This window comes from Caretta caretta, chromosome 1, assembly GCF_965140235.1.
Source record: "Caretta caretta isolate rCarCar2 chromosome 1, rCarCar1.hap1, whole genome shotgun sequence".
In the NCBI taxonomy this organism is placed as follows: Eukaryota; Metazoa; Chordata; order Testudines; family Cheloniidae; genus Caretta; species Caretta caretta.
In genome coordinates this window covers 122,795,868-122,814,265 of record NC_134206.1, presented here as the reverse complement: position 1 = coordinate 122,814,265, position 18,398 = coordinate 122,795,868, and the positions used below count along the sequence as shown (strand labels likewise).

Here is an 18,398-nt window from a genome sequence, read left to right as displayed (position 1 = left end):
AAACTATCTAAAACACAAAAAAGAAACATGCATTGTGTTTCCATTAAATTTCTCAGCTCAATTGTCATGTCACTGCAAGAAAAAAAGTACAGGCATCTTTCCCAAAGATCTCTCAACCACACCATCCAAACGTCCACTCTTCTCTTCTTCTCTGTGGTCCCTCAAAGTTATTCACCTTCTCCCCATGTTGGAAGAAGGACCATTATAGACTATATAGAGGAAGAGGATGAGGAGTCCCTATCAGAGTTTGTGGGGAAAAACAAGGGAGAACGCTCCAATAGAATATGACCATTCATACCAAATTCACAGCTGATTATGAAAAGGTGTAACACGAGTGAAGTCGACAGATTTGCACCCACTTACACCAGAGGAATTTGATGTTTCACAAACAAAAATGCAAGCTGCTAGTAATCAACCAGGATGAAAATATGCCGACCTGCCTTAACTAATGTGCACACAGCACCTCAGGAACCTCCCCCCACCCGCAATGACTAGGGAAAAAAACAAAACCAAAATGACTCCCAAAAAAACTGAAAGGTGCTGTGACCCTGTGTACCAAATTGGAAAGCCACTTGCTCAAATTTGATCTGCTTACTCAAATTTGGCCTGGCCACTCCTCTGTCATGTTTACAGACGGTGGAAAGAGAGAGGTCCCAATTTCTGTAATTTGCAGAGCCCCCATATTCTTTAATCCAGATCTGAAAAATATGATACATTTTGTATATTGTATCCTTCTCAAGAGCATGTGGTGGTATTATTTTTGGTAATTACTTTGAACATTTCAGTTTTCCTCATTTAATTGGTAAAGTATAAATATCTATGTAATTACCAAAATTAGGTCTTATTTTGGAACAAGTTTGTAAATCTTAGCCTTATATTCTTTATTGCTGTAATCCACAGTTCTGATCTATTCCAGTGGGACTCTGTGAAAACTTTGAGGGAGGATGGGGGTCAGAAAAGGGGTCTGAATTCTCAATGGCAAAACCACAATATTTTTACTAATTCAGTACATTTTGGGCTTAGCATTCAGGGTTGAGGAATCAGTATATGCCACCAAAATAGGCTGACTGGCAATTGTATATGATTATGTTTAGTATGATTTTTATTTAAATGAGTGTGTTGCTATTATGTTGCCATGATAACTGAATCTCCAGTGGAACAAAAAACCAGTATAGAATGGAGTGTGATTTAAATGGATTTAAAGTTATTTCTAACTGAAGGTTTGTGGAACATTAACTGCAAACATATCTTTCTTTTACTGAAGCAGCAACTGCCATGACTGTTTCATTCATGTGGAAGGGCTCAGTTAAGAAGAAAAATGCTGCTCCTAATGGAATAAAATAGCTAAGGAAAGGATTGCAGTGACTATTCCAGTGTAGCAGCAGCTTTAACACCAGACATGGTTTTCAGCAAGAACAGCTATCCTAATTGATCATTACGGCCTGGTATCAGTTACCGTTACTGTGTCCTATTCACAGTGAAGAACTGGACATGAAATTCTGGACCTACTGAAGTCAATGGAGGTTTTACCATTGACTTCAAACAGACCAGGATGTCATCCTTAAATATAAAGGGTAAAATTTTCAAAAACACTTAAGTCCCATTAAAAGACAACGGGACATAGATTGCTAAATCATTTATCCCAAATATCTCTATTTTATGAACTGTAAGACTTAATCTGTGGGTAGCTGTAGCCTAGGGGAATGAGTGCAGGTCTGGGTTTCTAAATACCTGGTCTGGCCCTCAAAAATATTTGCTATGTATCCTTACTTTATGCTTCAGTTATCCCATCTATAAACTGAGGATAATAATGCTTACACCTATTTGCAAAGGGTTTGGAGATAAAACATATAATATGAGTGCCAAAACTGAAATCAGAGTTTCATTGTAAACCCTATTTTGATCCTCTAATTATTTTTATAGATGCATAGGGCTTGCCCTGAATTTTCCTTTGCCCTGAACCACACTTCCACCAGATGGGTGTAAAAATTTAGACCATCAGAATTATCAGAGCTGATTATGAAATGTGTTTTGCTCCGAGGGAAAAATAATTATGACAATGTAAAAGTTACAAACTCATGTTATTAAGGTTCAGTTTAAAAGCAATCTGGACATTTACAACCTAAATACGAAGTGAAGGACTAAAATCCATATGCTGTTTATGTTACAACCTGATATATAGACTGTGTCAGCTCTTTTTACAGGCCCAAAATCCAGAGTTTGGTCAAGAAGACAGAGGCCTAGCAAATAGTGAACAATATTAGCTAAGAAACAGAACAAACAAAGGACAACCTTGCTTGCAAACAGACCTAAGGAATGAAAGGGGCCCTGTTTCTTCTGTAGAAGAGGTGCCTTCCTACATACCAGCCTTGAGTTTATGGAAGAGATTCAAACATGTCAGTATGAGATATGATATCCTCCCTCTCACAGATGTGCACCTCTCCTCCAAGCCATTGCCAGTGGTTGCCTTAGAAACACAAATGAACAACTAAAAGACAATCTTTATTGCTATATACTTTTCATTTGTCCTTTTGCTTTAACTCCTAGGGGTGGACCTGTCGGACAATCAGGGGAGCAACTTCATTCCTATGGATCCCAAATCAGAATTCAACATATATATTTTATACGAACACACTCTATATATTGTTTAAAGAAAAACACCTGTGTACTAATTAAGTGTCATGTGTTAACCTGAAACCATGGGCAGAAACATTATGTAATCTTTGACCATTGGCTACTGTGCTTATCTTGTCTTGCAGTTGGACCTACCCAGGGGTCTGGGACTGCCTACCCCGTCATTTCCCTCTGCCCATGGAAAATCCATATAATCTATTGTAATCAATTGTTCGGCAGTGTCTCTGAGCCTAATAAGCAAGGTGACACTCCGCCAGCGCTCTGTGTAATAAATAAATAAATAAATGATTCTACATGGTGTCCATATTTTGTTCCTTCTCTAAGTACAGGCAATTTGTCCATTCAAGAGCTCTCTGAATAACCATCAATTCTGGGAAAGGAATGCAAGTAAATTTTTCATAATCTCCTCCCCAATAAAATCTACCAGACTGGAGAATGAAGTACCTTATTTAGCAAATGAACAGGTAAGTCACAGGACTCAGCAATGCGATTTTCCCTATACTGCCTTATGATGTGCCACAACCTGATCTGAGAGTGCAGTTCAGTCCCCATGTCCAATCGTTTTCTTCTCTGTTGAGACTGGTAAAAAGACATAGTCAAGTGTGATGGCTGGTTTGGTGATGTCTACCGTGTACCAAACTCAGACTACTTGATCATTTTTTTTAATTTATGAGTGAATTTAGTCTTTCTGAATGTTAAGTTCTAATAGCCAGGGACTGAGCCAGGCATAGTATAGGCACGTGCTTCTATCAACAAGAATCCAGGTCCCCAGAGCATGTTTGTTCTAGTAAAAATTATCCTTTAAAAGGTACAGAAGGGACCAAAGCACCACCTCCCCTTTCTTCTTTTTCCTTTTGTGATTGTTCTTGATAATGAAAGTATATTCTCTTTGTGGATAGAGTTCTTTTTTATTACCACATGTGTTCTGTGGAACAAAGTTATTCTTGATATCTTACTCTCATGTATTTATTCATGGGCTTGGCTACCTCAAAAGCATCCATATTATGCTTAACACTTTCTTAAATAACGAGTTAAGCATTTGGGGATTCAATTTTTTTTTCCTGCACATGCTCCTACCCTTTGACAATGCACCTTATTGCTGACTAAGACTCCTGGACCTTCATGGAGCAGAGACTTCCATAGGTACCATATTGTGCAGTGGTTTTGTGATGTGGTTAAGTGGGAACAAACACACTTGTGGCTTAATGAAACATATTGACTCCAGGTTAAAGGCTCTTGAGCTAATCCACTGCACCATTTAGCCCTGAAACTAGGTTTCTAAGCCCTGGTCAACACAACAAGTTTAGGTCGAATTTAGCAGCATTAGAATGATTTAACCCTGCACGTGCCCACACAATGAAGCCATTTTTGTCAACTTAATGGGCTCTTAAAATCGATTTCTGTACTCCTCTCCGACGAGGGGATTAGCGCTGAAGTTGACATTGCTGGGTTGAATTTGGGGTAGTGTGGTCGCAATTTGATGGTATTGGCCTCCCGGAGCTATCCCAGAGTGCTCCATTGTGACCACTCTGGACAACACTCTCAACTCGGATGCACTGGCCAGGTAGATAGGAAAGGCCCCACAAACTTTTGAATTTCATTTCCTGTTTGGCCATGGTGGCAAGCTGATTAGCACAGGTGACCATGCAGATCTCATCAGCAGAGGTGACCATGGAGTCCCAGAATCGCAAAAGAGCTCCAGCATGGACCAAACGTGAGGTACTGGATCTGATCGCTGTGTGGGGAGATGAAACCGTGCTATCAGAACTCCATTCCAAAAGACAAAATGCCAAAATATTGGAAAAAAATGTCCAAGGGCATGAAGGACAGAGGCTATCACAGGGACCCGCAGCAGTGCCCACGTGAAACTTAAGGAGCTCAGGCAAGCCTACCAGAAAACCACAGAGGCAAATGCCCGCTCGGGGTCAGTGCCCCAGATATGCCGCTTCCATGATGAACTGCATGCAATTCTAGGGGGTGCCCCTACAACTACCCCACACCTGTATGTGGACTCCTGCAAGATAGTCTCACGCAACAGGGATGAGGATTTTGGGGATGAGGAAGAAGAGGAGGAGGGGGAGGTTGAAGATAGAGCACACCAGGCAAGCGGAGAAACGATTCTCCCCAACAGCCAGGAACTGTTTATCACTCTGGAGCCAATACCCTCCCAACCCGGGCTCCTGGACCTTGAAGGCGGAGAAGGCACCTCTGGTGAGTGTACCTTTGTAAATATAATACACAGTTTAAAAGCAAGCGTGTTTAATGATTAATTTGTCCTGAAGACTTGGGATGCATTCACTGCCAGTACAAATACTGGAAAAGTCTGTTAACGTGTCTGGGGATGAAGCGGAAATCCTCCAGGGACATCTCAATGAAGCTCTCCTGGAGGTACTCCCAAAGCCTTTGCAAAAGGTTTCTGGGGAGGGCAACCTTATTGTGTCCTCCATGGCAGGACACTTTACCACACCAGGCCAGTAGCACGTAGTCTGGAATGACAGCATAAGAAAGCATGGCAGCTGTGGTCCCAGTGTTTGCTGGCATTCAAGCAACATCCATTCTTTATCTCTCTGTGTTATCCTCAGGAGAGTGATATCATTCATGGTCACCTGGTTGAAATAGGGGAATTTTATTAAGGGGAAATTCAGAGGTGGCTGTTCCTGCTAGGCTGTTTGCCTGTGGCTGAAAAGAAATCATCCCCGCTGTTAGCCACGCGGTGGGGAGAAGGGTGAAGTGATTATCCCAGAGAATTGGGTGTGGGAGGGATTTAGTTGGGTTTGTGCTGCATGTTAACCCGAAAACATCAGCCCCTCCTTTTAAATGGGCAATGTGTCTTTTTCAATTTTACTCTCCCTTTTTTTTCCTCCCACAGCTGCAAATGTTTCATCTAGCATCTCCGTCCTAGAGGCAAGCGCAGACAAGAAGGTGAAAAAAACGCACTTCCGATGAAATGTTCTCTGAGCTCATGCAGTCTTCCTGCACTGAAAGAGCCCAGCAGAATGCGTGGAGGCAGACAATGTCAGAGTCCAGGAAAGCACAAAATGAACACGAGGACAGGAGTGACGCGCGAGAGGATAGATGGCTGGAGCAACAGGAGAGGTGGGAGGACCGTGATGAGAAAAGGCAGGATGCAATGCTGAGGCTACTGGAGGATCAAACTGATATGCTCCAGTAGTATGGTTGAGGTGCAGGAAAGGCACAGACCACCACTGCAGCCCCTGTGTAATCAACCGCCCTCCTCCCCAAGTTCTGTAGCCTCCTCACCCAGACACCCAAGAACGCAGGGGGGTGGGGGGGACCCTCCAGGCACCCAACCACTCCACCCTAGAGGACTGCCCAAGCAACAGAAGGCTGGCATTTAATAAGTTTTGAAATGCAGTGTGGCCTTCTCGTTCACTCCTCCCCTCCTCCCCCACCCCACCTGGTGCTTCCCTCCTCCCCCTTGGCAGTTATCCCCCTATTTGTGTGACAAATTAATAAAGAATGCATGAATTTGACTTTATTGCATGACTTTAATGCATGACTTTATTGCCTCTCTGATATGCAGCGTGCCCTCCTGTATTCTTCTAACTGCCCTGGTGTCTGGCTGTGCATAATCAGTGGCAAGGCGATTTGCCTCAACTTCCCACCCCTCTGTTAGGGGGCTTATTCCTTCACCCACTTACTTCCCTGGTCCTTCTCGCATGAACAGAGAGCAACAATACCCGAAGTCCAAAGGTGCAAACAATTCGATGTTTATTGGGGTGAACTTCCAGCAAGCATGATTCCAGTTTCCTTCCTTAGTATCCTCCTTCCCAGCTCTGAAACCACAGAGCCTTACACCTGTGTCCCTGTTCCCATTCCTGCCCTTAGCCAAACATGATTCCAACTTCCTTACTCCCATTCCCTGTTCCCATTTCCCCCTTTAGCAAAACATGATTCCAATTTTCTAACCCCATTCCCTGTTCCCATCTCACACACCCACATGCCCACCCCCACCCACACCCCTTAAGGTTAACCTGTCCCCCTTATTTTCAGGCTTGACTTGTTTTTTTCACCTCCCTTTCCTGAAGGGCCATAATCTGAGTCTTCTAGTAGCTTGTTTGCTGACCAGATGTATTTGGTATTTGCAGCTCCTTTGTGCCCATCAGCTAGGTAATTTGCATTTACACAGAGGATTACTAGCTTGCTTCTGGATCCAAAGCTGTTAGCAGCTCAGACACTGTCTTAAAAGGGAAGCATTTTACTTCCACCAGAGTTCTGATTACTTTTCACTTTCATCTCCTGCTCCAAAACACAGCGATCTGAAAAAGAAAGCACAACCTATTGTGGCTCCTTTTGGAGCCCTATTAGGATTTTAATGAAGTACCATGTTTTATTTGCATTTCTTTTACTCCTTTTCCAATATACACTGCACATGTCCTGGGAAAATGCAAATTCCTTCCATATAGTTTAACCTCCATAACATCATATTAGCCAAATTAATTTTACACAAGGTATAACTGCCTCCCCCATGCCTACAGAGTTTTCATGCAGAACCCACCAAAGCAACAATCTAATCCCCCAGAGCCATCCCAAGGCTCAGTGTTCCCATCACCCTCCATAAACATATCCCCCTTACTCTCACAGATATTGTGGAGCACACAGCAAGCAGTAATAACAATGGGAATATTGGTTTCGCTGAGGTCTAACCGAGACAGTAAACTGCACCAGCGCACCTTTAAACGTCCAAATGCACATTCTACCACCATTCTGCACTTGCTCAGCCTGTAGTTGAACAGCTCCTGACTACTGTCCAGGGTGCCTGTGTACGGCTTCATGAGCCAGGGCATTAAGGGGTAGGCTGGGTCCCCAAGGATAACTATAGCCATTTAAACATCCCCAGCCATTATTTTCTGGTCTGGGAATAAAGTCCCTTCCTGCAGCTTTTGAAACAGACCAGAGTTCCTGAAGATGCGAGCGCCATGTACCTTTCCCGGGCATCCCACGTTGATGGTGGTGAAACGTCCCTTATGATCCACCAGTGCTTGCAGCACCACTGAAAAGTACCCCTTGCGGTTTATGTATTGGCTGCCTTGGTGCTCCGGTCCCAAGATAGGGATATGCGTTCCGTCTATCGCCCCACCACAGTTAGGGAATCCCATTGCAGCAAAGCCACCCACTATAACCTGCACATTTCCCAGAGTCACTATCCTTGATAACAGCAGCTCAGTGATTGTGTTGGCTACTTGGATCACAGCAGCCCCCACAGTAGATTGATTCCCAACTGATCGGTAGCTGTCTGGCGCTGCACGCTTCCAGAGGGCTATCGCCACTCACTTGTGAACTGTGAGGGCTGCTCTCATCTTGGTATTCTTGCGCCTCAGGGCAGGGGAAAGCAAGTCGCAAAGTTCCATGAAAGTGCCCTTACGCATGCAAAAGTTTCGCAGCCACTGGGAATCATCCCAGACCTGCAACACGAAATGGTCCCACCAGTCTGTGCTAGTTTCCCGGGCCCAGAATCTGCGTTCCATGGCATGAGCCTGCCCCATTGCCACCAGGATGGCCAAATTGCCGGGGCCCATGCTTTGAGAGAAGTCTGTGTCCATGTCCTCATCACTCTTGTCACCACACTGCTGTCGCCTCCTCGCCTGCTTTTACAGGTTCTGGTTCTGCATATACTGCATGATAATGCGTGAGCTGTTTACAATGTTCACAACAGCTGCAATGATCTGAGTGGGCTCCATGCTTGCCGTGGTATGGCATCTGCAGGAGAGCAGAGTTGTAGGGGAAGCAGTGGTTGGATGACCAGTTTTGCAGACCTACTGCACCGTCTGCTGCCAAGACAAAATAGCTGAGTGGGCTGCACACTTGCCATGGTATGGCGAGACAAGAGCAGCCAAGCAGAGTTGCAGTGGAAGCGGTGGATGACGACGGTCATATAGAGGACCTGCAAGGTGGATTCATAGCACTCGATGACAACGGTTTACAGCCCTACTGCACCGTCTGCTGAAAGCAATATGGCGCCCTCACGGAAAGAAGGCGAGAAATGATTGTCTGCCTTTGCTTTCATGGAGGGAGAGACGACTGATAACACGTACCCAAAACCACCCGCGACAATGTTTTTGTCTCATCAGGCATTGGGAGCTCAACCCAGAATTCCAATGGGCAGCAGAGACTGCAGGAACCGTGGGATAGCTACCCACAGTACAACACTCCAAAAGTCAACGCTAGCCATGGTACTGTGAACGCACTCCACCGACTTAATGCGCTTAGTGGGGACACACCCAACTGACTGTCTAAAATTGCTTCCTAATAATCGACTTCTATAAATTCAACCTAATTTTGTAGTATAGACATACTCACACTTGGCCCTGCATTGTATACATTCATGAAGTCGAATGTTAGAGCCAAACCCTTAAACCTAATAGGAAATGAATAGGAGCTGCTTGGGAGAGCCAGACTCAGATCATGAAGAATCATTTGTGATGCAAATAGGTTTCTTTCCCATCAATATTTAAGCATATTTTTAAGACATGGACAACAATATTGATGCATTCCAAATGCAAAGTGACAGCTTTCATATAAACACTGCCTCATTTTTTTTTTATTTGTAACCATGCTTATTATTTATATATATATATATATTATAGTGCCTCTAAAGTTCAGGTTATGTCAGCATTTCTGTATTTTTCAAGAGTGTACCAGTCAGCTGTGTAAATTCATTCTGAGCTGAAATTTGCCAATCAAGCCTTGGAGATTTTTCCTATGAACTTTCAGAAAAAATTGTCCTCGCCATTTCTGATTTACAAGTGCTAAGGAAATAGTTTAATTTGTGTAAGAGGCTATTTTTAGTGCAGCTTAAAAAGGGCTTTGATTTAAATATTACATTGAGCATGTACAATAATTAATCAGTGACATGATCTAATTGCTTTGGTATTTTGGAAATACAAATAGATTCGCTTTATTAGCAACCCCTCTGAAAACATCCGCTCAATGTGCAGCGACAGTCAAAAAAGCGAACATTCTGTTAGGAGTCATTAGAAAAGGAATAGAAAATAAGACAGAAAATATCATAATGCCTCTATTTAAATCCATGGTACGCCCACATTTTGAATGCCGAGTGCAAATCTGGTCACCCCATCTGAACAAAAGATATATTAGAATTGGAAAAGGTACAGAGAAGGGCAAAAAAACTGATTAGGGGTATGGAACAGCTTCCTTATGGGGAGAGTTTAAAATGACTGGGACTTTTCAGCCTGGAAAAGAAATGAGTAACAGGGAATATGATAGAGGTCTATAAAACCATGACTGAAATGGAGAAAATGAATAAGAAAGTGTTATATACCCCATCACATAACACAAGAATTAGGGATCCCCCAATGAAATTAATAGGGAACAGGTTTAAAACAAACAAAAGGAAGTATTTCTCCACACAATGCACAATCAACCTGTGGAATTCTTTGCCAGAGAATGTTGTGCAGGCCAAAACTGTACCTGGGTTAAAAAAAGAACTAGATACGTTCCTGGAGCATAGGTCCATCAATGACCATTAGCCAAGATGGGCAGGGATGCAACCCCATGCTCTGAGTGTCCCTAGCCTCCATTTGCCAGAAGCTGGGAGAGGGAATGGATCACTTGATGATTACGCGTTCTGTTCATTCCTTCTGAAGCACCTGGCATTGGCCACTGCTGGAAGACAGCCCAGGATACTGGGCTAGATGGACCATTGGTCTGACCCAGTTTGGCCATTCTTATGCTATGTTCTCAGTTGCCAGCAAAAGGTTGCTATCATCCGGCAGTTGCTAATGAGCAGAAGGTAGGTTTGCGAGGCAGCAGCCTGGGAAGGAAACTCTGGGACATGCCTTTCCTGCAAACCTGGCTGCAAGCAGGGCCACAACAGAGCAGGGCTGCAGTGTGGATGCCAGGGCTTTCTTTTGGGAGCAGAGGCAGTGATATTCTAGGGGGCTGCATCTTACCTCTCTCTGTGCTCTCCAGGGTTTGGTGATCAGCATGTACCAGCACTTCTTCCCTGTGTGCACTGACAGGGCACAGCCTGGAGAGTGCAGGGAGAGGTACTATGCAGCTCCAGTATCCAGGCTGCAGCCACCATACTGCTCTGTCCACAGCCTCTTATCCCAGCCCACAGCCCTTTAAGTCCTGTGTGGCTCCTGTATTCAGTCAAGTTTGCTGGGCTGCAGCCCCAGAAGGACGGGCTCAGCTTAGTACCTCAGGCAGGTTTGTGGGGCTGCAGCCAGGAAGTCCCAGAACTTCTTTCCCTGGCTGCAGCCTTGGAAATCTGCCTTCTGCTGGGGCCTTTCTTTAAAAAAACAAGTTGCTAGTAAGTGGCATTCCATTGCCACTATCCAAATCCCAATAACACTCATGCTAATGGGATGGGATTGGTTCCTGGCAAAACATTGTCATTAATCTGGAAGTTGCTAATGTCAAGATTTCTATTAAGCAGAATCTACTATGACACATTTAAGTGGCCAAGCTATTTATCCTCAAAAAATGTCTATGTCTGCAGTAGCTGCTTTTCTTGAATCTAGAGTTTGGAATCAGTATGACTAAGAAATTTCCCTAACCACTCTGATTCCCTTTCCACTCACTGCTCCCAAATTCCTGCTGCATTGCCCACCTGGCTAACTTCATCTGAAGCTAACCAGGCCCATGTGACTCCCTCTTCTATTCTCTACTACCTACCCCTATGCAAATACCTTTAAAGAGATATGCGAGAGCTAGCTACATCTGAGCTGGACACAAGAGTTCCTACACTAGTTATTTGTATAGCAGAACTGAGTACACCCCATCATTCATTAGGAATCATCACTTGAACTGTTTATTCTGTATTGATTTTTGGATTTTAATTGATTAAAATAATATTTAAAAAAACTCATTAGCCCTTTGATGAATGCAACTGAATATATGAATAATGTAATGAATAATAAATTCAAATGACCTACAGGAAAATCTGCACTCATTCAAGCAAACATACGCGTCTCCCATTGATAATGAGTGGAAGTTTAGTTAATACACAGATATTTGTTCCTACTGTTTTTCATGGGTGACACTATAGCATCTTACAAGAGAGTGGATGAGTTCATCAAAGTCTGGAGGAGTCTACATAGAAAATATGGCAGTTATACAAAACCATTCCCAATGGATTTCATATAGATAGTTGTGTAAAAAAACTGAACATAAGAGATTACTCTTAGGGGTAGGGTGACATTTGAGATTGGTCGTTCAAGACACAATGAATTCTGCTAAACTCCATTTTATGGTTCTCTCGTCCTCTCAAACCCACCGAACCAGTTTGTTTTGTCCATCTGCTAAGTCCTGTCTGTCATGGAGATTGTGAGCTCTCCAAGGCAGTAACTGGTTTCTTTATTACATGTATTTATGATGCTTAGCACAATGGGACCTGGATAATTGATTGGGGTCAACAGGCGCTAGCATAATACAAATAATCAATCATTATAATGAATATTAATAAATAATAAGATGTTTCAAAAATATGATGTAAGGGCTATTTCTGCTGGATGTATTCCTCCACAAGGGCAGTGTAACAGGGTGGCTTGCCCTTGAAGGGCTGCAAGGTCTGGGACTAGCCAATCCTGATTACTAAAGAGGCACACCTGGGTTGGATCAGGGAATTCCCTATAAAGGCAGCATAGCTGCAATGAAGGGGGAAGCTCAGTAAACTGTAGGACACTAGAAAAGCTTCACCAGGGGAAACCTTGATACCAGGGGTTTTGGAAGCCAGAACCAGAACCCTGAGGCTCTAGCTGTAGCCAGATCTATAGGTTATATATATCGATTACTTTAAAAATCATTTCCTGCAAGTTCAAGTCATCATGCATTGGGGTGCTGTAACTCCAACTGAACCAGAATAACACCCTCAAGGTTATCCAGATCTAGGCTTCCATAAGCACAAGTGAAGATGATGATGTGGAAGAATTCTATTAAGAGCTTGAGGAAACCTCAAGCCTTCGTTCAAAAATCCACATATATGATTGTGATGGGAGATTTCAACACCAAGGTCAGAAGAGGGAAAGAAGGTGAAAAGTTCATTGAAAGGTATGGCATCGGTGAACGGAATTCATGAGGAGAGTGACTGATAATTCTGGCAGAGACGAAAGAAATGTTCATTGATAACACCTGGTTTAAGAAAAAGGCCAAGAGAAGGTAGACATGGATCTCGCCCAATGCGAAGAACAAGAACGAGATCGACTACATGCTGATCAGTAAGCAGCACATCATACAAGGCATCTCAATAGTGCCATCATTCAACACCGGTAGTGACCATCACTTGCTCAGAGTGAGGCTTAAGGTCAACATAAAGGTGGAGAAGAAAGCACTACAGATGGCAAATCAGAGACAGTGGCCAAAAATATTTGACCAGCAATCCTGAAATCAAACATTTCCAAGTAAGACTGGAGTTTCATGGATAACTGTGACGAGGACTATAAAAACTTTGCAGATAAGTTGAGACAATGCGTGAAATTAGCCAAGAAAGAAAGACTGAAAAGAGTGAAGGGAAGAATCTCAGAGGAAATGAGGAATTTGCTAGAGAAGTGGAGGAATATGAAGCAAAATGATGGTGACAAACTTGAGTACTCCCTCCTCTGCAAGCTGATAAGAAGACTAAAGAAGGACTTTGAGAAGTACCGAAATGAAAGGCTCTTAAAGATGGCTGAAGATCGCAGAAGCCTCAAAAATGCAAATGGGAATTGACACTGTACAGGTCAAATAATGGTACTGAAGGACAAGGATGGAAAAGCAGTGATTGACAGAACAGGGATGGAAGTGGCCTGCCAAGATTTCTACACTGAACTGTTCACGTCTCAAATAAATGTCCCACTACCAACACCTCAACAGACCAGTGAGCACGTATTCCTGGTCCTCATCACCAACACCTCATCAGTTCAACATGCAATTTACCAAATGAAGGAAGGAAAAGACAGACTGATAACTGAAATGATAAGAACTAGAGGCCATGACCTCTGGAAAACCCTTGCTCAGTGGTTTAGCCCTTACTTGGAAATCCAGAAGATATCATCCAGCTGGAAGGAGTCCAACACCATTTTGCTGTGCAAGAAAGATGATCATGAAGATCTAAAGAACTATCGTCCAATATGCTGCTCTCTCGTGTCTACAAGCTATTTACCAAAATAATAACAAACTGACTCTCACAGAATCTGGACGAGCAGCAGCCGAGAGAGCAGGCAGGTATCGAACGAATTTCAGTACATTGGACTGTATCTTCACTAGAAACCAGCTATGGAAGCACACAAGGGAATACATATTCCCTTTAGGCATTGCCTTCATCGAATATGAAAAAGTGTTCAACGGTGTAGAGATCGTTGCAGGGCTGAAAGGTCTTGCAGAGCAGGGCATAGACACAAACTAAAGGAAGCAAACTCTGACTGCACTACAGCTAGAACTCTGTACAATACTCCCTTTTGCATCCCAGTCAAAAAGGGTATGAAGCAAAGAGAGACATGGTTTCCCCGCAAACTCTTCACAGCCTGCCTTGAAATGGTAATGAGGCAGATGAACTGGAAGGGTGGAACCAGCGTCGATGGAGAGCAGTTAAATCACCCCAGATTCGCGGACGATATCGTGTTAATTGCCAAAGCTACAGAAAATGCTGTGAGAACTCGACACAAAAAGCAGCCAAATTGGACTGAAATTGAACCACTCTAAAACAAAATGTATGAGGTGTGATGCCTTGCCAAAAGCCCAAATAATAGTCAAGGGAGAACAAATAGAAAAAGTTGAATAATACATCTATCTGGGCCAAGAAATTTACTTGCGCCACGATCAGGAAGATTAACTCTTGCGAAGAAAGAAAGCTGGTTGGCACACAATGATTTCTATCAAGGATGTCCTCCCAGAAAAAAATCAACAAGGAAACATGCGCCAACCTCTTCAAATCAACAGTATTGCCAGCAATGTTGTATGGCAGCAAAACATGGGCGCTGACGAAGATAAAGAAGCAACGACTGTCTATCATGAAGAGGGCAATGGAAAGAAGAATTCTGGGGATTTCAATCCATGACTAAGTCCCCAGTGAAATGATCAGACAACAGAGTGGAGTGCAGGACGGTGTTGAAAGCAGGTACAGTAAAATGTGATGGGCCAGGCATATAGCTAGGCTCATTGACAATTAATGGCCTACAGCTGTCACTGAGTGGTATCCACAGGAACTGAAGCAACCACTCGGCCAACCTCCAAAGAGATGGGAAGATTTTATTGTGAAAAGGCACGGCTGCACGTGGAGAAGGAAGGGCAGGATCAGAGAAGAATGGAAGATGTGTTGTGATTGGCGCAATCTATATGAGGGCTGAAGGACCGATCGATCAAGGTGACGTAAGAATCCCCAGTTATCACTTTGAGAGTTGACAGGTTCTTGTCCCAAGATCAGCCCCAGTATTATTTAAATTATTATAGAGTTGGGAACCCGATGTGCACAGCTGCAACATTCACACTACAGGAACTCTTCTACATTTACAAATAGTTTATTAATGAATTTTACACAGTCACAAACACCTCAACTCAGTAAGGTAGATAAAGATATTACAGAATGTACATCTGAACATTCATATACTCTCACCATCCCTTGTAGAACAACCTGAAGTGTTAGCCATCATCTTTTTCATCACCATCACCATCACCAGTGGCCATCATTCGGGTACCTCCCAAAGACATCTCCATCTCCCCTAGGCTGGGATGCAACTTTTATAATATGTTATGCTGATGCCACAATGTTTGATACATGTTCAGTAGAGGATTTGCCCCTTTTCCTTATTTGTATTTCCTCACCTTACTACTGTTGAGTGTCTTTCTATATAGGTTAGTATATCAATAATATCAACTTATTATCATATATGTGCATTCGTTACCATGGCCCTTTTGTGGTTAGGTATCTGCAGATATAGTTCATACACCTGTTATATACGTCAATTAATTGCCACGATACTTCTGTGGTTGGATCATGTACCTGTGGTCTGAACTTCCCTTTAAACAGTCTATTTTCAACTCCCCAATACTTAGGGTTTCTGTTGCCTGTTTATCTGTTCAAAGTATATCTGTTCAAATGTCATAGGCCTCAAGCCTTATGTTAACTTGCTGAAGCTAATGTCTTATGGGATATAGGCCTGTGGGTTCCTTGCATTACTGCTGAATATACTGCAAAACAGTGAATATACTAAAGGCAAGCTAGCCCACTGAGCTACACAGCCAGGTAGGGCATAGGAGGGTATGTCTATATTTGCAAATAGTAAACTGTGGCTGACCCATGCCAGTTGACTTGGGCTCCTGAGGCTGGGCTGTGGGGCTGTTGCATTGCCGTGTAGAAGTCCAGGCTTGGGCTATGGCCTGAGCTCTGGGATCCTCCCACCTCGCAGCGTCCTAGAGCCCAGGCTCCAGTCTACACTGCAATTAAATAACCCCTTAGCTTGAGCCCCACGAGCCTGAATCAGCTGGCACAGGCCAGCTGCAGGTGTCTAATTGCTGTGTTGACATACCCAGAGTGGCCTGTCAAAGCAGGAAAAGCTCCAGGCAGGAAGGCCTAGGGTGAATTGGAGACTGATAGCAGTAAGCAGGCCCCAGCAGAAACACCTGGGACATGGGGCTTCCCTATTGAGTCTGCAGGCAGGAAAACCTTGGGAGTGACCTGACAAGAGAGTAAAATCAATAGAATTTGTTTGGGGACTTTGAGCTTTCTTAATGTGAAGAAACTTGGGCCCCTGATAAAGCGTGGTTGATGCAGAAGAAAAGCCTCTGTGGAGTTTATGAAGACATTTGAGGGGAAACTATGTAGTGACAGGATTTAGACTAACTCCCTCTTGAGTGTTTATCATTTTTAAGTGCTTAAAAAACACTCTCTACCCCCTGCACACATATGCTGTTTCATTTTGCCAGTTGTGTAACATTTTCTCTCCTGCAATCTTTCCCTCCTTAGCCTTTCTCTTACTGTAGACTGACCAGCCAAATGAGGTTCCTCAAATTCTCCCCACAAGGGATTGTATTTTTTTTTAAAGAACTCCTTTCTCTCAAACCCACTGGGGTACAGTGCTGATTTCTCAGATGCTTCCTTTTGTTCTTTAATATTCTGTGCATTTTGTGAGGTCGTCTTCTGCATGGAACAACATATAGTTAAATCAAGGAAATCTGTATTTCCGTCCTGGAGCCTATCAGGTTTCACAAAAGTTTGAAGCCCTCCCTGCAGGGGATATCAGCTTTATTGCAATTGCCCCCAGATAGTAAGGATTGACAAAAGTAAAGGTGGCTGAAAAATTTCTGACAGCACAGGCTGCCTGTCTGATTTCTCTTTCAACTGAATCAACATCTTCCCATGGAATGTTTTGATTTCCGCAAATCAGCATGTTCTGAGAGAACTGTTCTGTTTGAAAATTTTTGACCAGCTCTATCACCAGGATATCAAGTCAGGCACCCAGAAATGAGGAACATGCAAGTAGTGACCACCTGTGAAAAGTTTGGTTTGAGTGACTTCCCCAGCATCACATAAGAACTCTGTAGCAGAGGCAGGAATATAATCCTTGAGGTACCATAATAGGACTGGTGCTGTTTAACGCATTTATTAATGATCTGGGAAAAGAAATTTAGAGTCGTGGCAAAATTGCCAGATGAGACAAAAATATTTAAGTTCTTCAATATTAAAAACGACTATGAGGAACTTTAGAGGGACCTAAGACAGCTAGGTGATTGGATAAAACAATGGAGTTGAAATTTAGCCACTACTTTAAAAAAAATACTGATTTACATTTGTACATGTTTTATGCTGTTAATTCAATGTCTTCTAATTTCCTTTATGGAGTGAAATCTTTTTCTGCCGTATATTTTTCATGTACTACCTCCTTTGGAAAAATGGCCATTTAGCTATACAAGTGGACAGACATAAGTGTGAGCTATGCCCTTAAAAATGCTGGTGTGTAGCATGTTATGTCTTATCTAATTGGCTGCTATGTTTCTGGGGGAGCAGGATGTCTTCTTTGTAAATCTTACTTATCAATAAATCACAAATGATTGCTTTTTCCAGCAACTTCCCCAAGCACTAGTATCTTTAACAAAACTGTAATAGCTTTTACTGAGGTTTGGATGGTTGAAAGTGTTTGATTTATAAAACTGCTGCTATTCGTTATTAGTACTAAGGATGTGAACCTGCTAAAAATGTTGAGATGGCAAATCAAAGCTGGAAATCAACAAAGACCCAGGAAATACTAATGCTTGAGGCTGCATTCACACTGAGGTGCTCAGGGAGTGTATTGTGATCTCCTTCATTAATGGTATTGATGCACATCGAACTCCCCAGGCACTGTTATAAAAATGTATTCCTTGTTTCAGGGTTTATTTCCCTGGAGTCAGAGGCTGATCTAAACAATGAGGAGTCCGGTTGCACCTTAAAGATGAATATATTTATTTGGGCATAAGCTTTTGTGGGTAAAAAACCCAAAGAAGTGGGTTTTTTTAGCCACAAAAGCTTATGCCCAAATAAATCTGTTAGTCTTTAAGGTGCCACTGGACTCGTTGTTTTTGTGAATACAGACTAACACAGCTTCCACACTGATAGATGCTGATCTAAAGATTTATAAATTGTAGCCCAAACAATAAACCCTCTTTTTCCTTTTTTTCCTTCTAAGATTCCTACCCTTGCTGTTCTCTTCTGTAAAACACAACACACTCAGTTCCAGCGGTGATGAGCACAGTATAAATACATATGTGATTGCAGATGATTAGATAGATATATTGAATCAGACAGAACCAGCCAAAACACTGAGACT

General features: G+C 42.9%; 1 protein-coding gene across 3 annotated transcripts in view; it reads right to left on the bottom strand.

Annotated features, from left to right (window-relative positions):
* GABRG3 (gamma-aminobutyric acid type A receptor subunit gamma3) overlaps positions 1-18,398 on the bottom strand; it is a 569,219-nt gene that overhangs the window by 73,176 nt on the left and 477,645 nt on the right. The window lies entirely within an intron of this gene.